The sequence below is a fragment of the Dipteris shenzhenensis genome, chromosome 17, assembly GCF_047967505.1.
Source record: "Dipteris shenzhenensis isolate YYH24624 ecotype China chromosome 17, Dip_SZ_1.0, whole genome shotgun sequence".
Taxonomy (NCBI): Eukaryota; Viridiplantae; Streptophyta; class Polypodiopsida; order Gleicheniales; family Dipteridaceae; genus Dipteris; species Dipteris shenzhenensis.
In genome coordinates, this window is record NC_141612.1 from 46,027,485 (window position 1) to 46,030,411 (window position 2,927).

A 2,927-nucleotide genomic window follows, 5' to 3' on the forward strand; every position below is an offset into this window, starting at 1 on the left:
TAGATGTCTCCACTTCTAAGAAGCTATGAGATGTTGATACATAGAACTATTGCAAACTCCATCCTTTGAACTCATTGCCATTGCATTCTTTCAAATGGGACCTCCACAAGCTCATGCCAATGCCAATTCCAGCTACCACCCTTTGAGTATATGGTAAAATGTTCCTCTGATCTCCGTGCTCGAAGCAGTCGATAGTGGTCGACTTAGTGGTAGAAACTTGTTTCCTTCATGCTTGTAGCTCTAGAGGTAGCCAGTCTCTTCTAGGTAGTTGTGCTCATATTTTTTTCTCCCCTTACCTAGATTCTCCATCACCTTGTGTCAGAGTCTGCATGCATCCAAGTCCTGATCTTTTTCTCATTTGCTAGTCTATGAGTCTAAGGTATTGAAGCTATGGCCCGCGCAATTCTTTCTAGGTTCTACACTCATTCTACACTAAGCTTTTTTGTCCCCAATCCTGGAGGGTGTTCTCTTCATGCGACAATCATTGCGTTGTCACTTCAAATCCTCACATTATGGTGGAATTCTTCTCCACAAACCATCTCAGTGGGATAAGGTACTAGGCTTGGAGATACATGTGACAAACGGAGGTAAGGAAGTGGGTCTACTAAAGTCCCCAGGAGTGTTGGTGGTGGTTAGCACAAGAGGACTGTAGTGAAAGTCAAGTTTGGTAATGAGCTACCAAGAGTTAGTCTAAGGGATCAAGTGACTTATTATCCTTTCTTAAAGGTAGTCAAGAAACTCCGATCATTGCATTGCAATGCTGCATGTGTTTTGTGCTGTTTGATCTACGTATAAGTAGCAATATTTGTCTATATCAATTTGCAAAATTTGGTAGGTTATTCATTAACTAGCTTGATATGATGGATCTCAAGGCATCGAATTTCTTGCAGTTGATTGCTTGCTAAAGATCAACATCCTACTCAATAAATTGAGTGATGCTAGCAACTTGCAGTGTGAGGGATTGCTTTTATCTTCTTGCTTGTGATTATGGGACACTAACATTATTATATTAAATCAGAGTGTAGAGGTTTCTCCTATGCACAAGCTCTTTAGACATGTCATCTTCCATGATGGGTGCCTTATGCAATGCCCCACATCCTTAGTTACACTCTTGATACTCCTTTAGATTCCCGTTGGATTTTTCTTGTCCATCATCAAAGTCTTGATTTATGTAAACACCCTTCTGCTATCTGGCTTTTCTCTGATAATTTCTTGTTAGCTATAGATCTTTGGACATCACCTTCTCTTTGGTTTGTTAGCCTTAAACCTTTGCACATTTGGCCTTCTCTTTGGTTTTGAGAATCCAAATCCTTGCATATTCTCATGAGGAGCTTTATCTTGTACATTAGGGCCTTTATTTGGTACATTAGCAGGTAGAAAAGATGTCACAATTTTGCTATTGTTTTTTGACCTTGCGGGTTTGGATGGAAGTGTGAAGCCAATTATTCAGCATTTAAAGGATATGTCCCGATAGTGTACCATCTTCTTGTGAATTGATCTCTCTACGAAAGGAAATATTCCACCCTAGGATGAAGTTGGCGATGGACTCCTATTCGTGTGCAGTCATAAAACTTGTTCAAGCAATCTTGACTTTACTTTGGGTAGGTCTAATGGACATTATTCACATTGTTTTTCAAATTTGGGATGATGCCTCACATTCCTTTATTGTAGGCCAAGCTGGCCCACTTAAAAAAGTGGCTAATTAGTTAATGATGGTATGTTGAGTGTTAATCTTTTCTCTATTAAGGAGAGGTTTGGGGGAGGACGACTGGGGAATTCTCAATCGTTAGATTAGATGTGTAAAATGTCCACCATTGGATGCTTTTCTTGCAAATGTGACAAACGTGCTTGTACATGCAAAAATAGTTACATTTTGGTATACATTCGCTTCAGGTCCATTCGATTCATTATGCATTCCTCCTCATCTTCTTCTTCATCTTGGCATAAGTTTCCCTATGGCCCCCCGTGTCTAGATGACAAAAGCCATGCTAGATGGGTACATAAATAGTAGCCGGTTGGAGCTCCTCGACTAAGTCACATCGGAGCTTAAAAGCCTGGTTTCAAAGGCGGGAATAGTCGATGATAGGAAAACGTTTCCTTTTTACAAGCAGACACAAAGGCCCAAATTTAGGCGAACGAAGACATGCAAATCCTGGGATAGTTAGGATCCTACGACATGGAAAATAATCCCATGCACAAGTTCCCTTATGAAAAAGAGATTCGCAGAACGTACAGATCAAAGGAGCTCGTCAAATCTGAAAGGTACGGAAGGAAGGAGGCCTGAAGCAGAGATCAAGATTTAAAAGTAGATGAGAAAGTAAGAGAAGTAATGCAACCAAACTTGGAAGTGTAAGAAAGGAAGGCAAGGACTATAAAAGAGGCACAAAATTGAGAGCGATGAATTCGAGGTGATCTTGAAGGAAGTTATAAACAGAGAAACATGAGATTGTCAATTTGCAAAGTGTTGATTCTAGACGTGGCTATAGCTTGCATGACAACATGAAGAAGATGATGGAAGGTAACACACAATCAGAAGCAGACCAACAACAAAATGCCCAAAATAGCACAATTCTCACAAACAAGTGATATAGCCATTTGCAAGAATAACAACCTCAAATTCTTGCGGATACAGAAAAACATAGATCATTTGAGCTTTCTTGACTTGCATGATGTTTAGCTACGACTAGAGTAGATCAAAAGATGATCTGTTCATCAATATATAAAAAATGAGTTGCATCACCCATCTATGGCGGGTTAGAGACTCGCTCCACTCGGTCTCAAGGTGGGATCTTAAAATGCTAATAAACAAAAATTCAAGTTGCATATAACCCAATTTACTCAACAAAAAATGCAATTCAATTTATTAGGGGAGCTCTATGTAGATCTATTGTATCCTTTTGAATTTGTTGTCTTTGTTCTAGTAGAGG

General features: G+C 39.6%; 1 pseudogene; it reads left to right on the top strand.

Annotated features, from left to right (window-relative positions):
• Positions 1-228: 228 nt before the first annotated feature.
• Positions 229-795, top strand: LOC147892184 (glycerol-3-phosphate acyltransferase RAM2 pseudogene; annotated as a pseudogene).
• Positions 796-2,927: the final 2,132 nt, after the last annotated feature.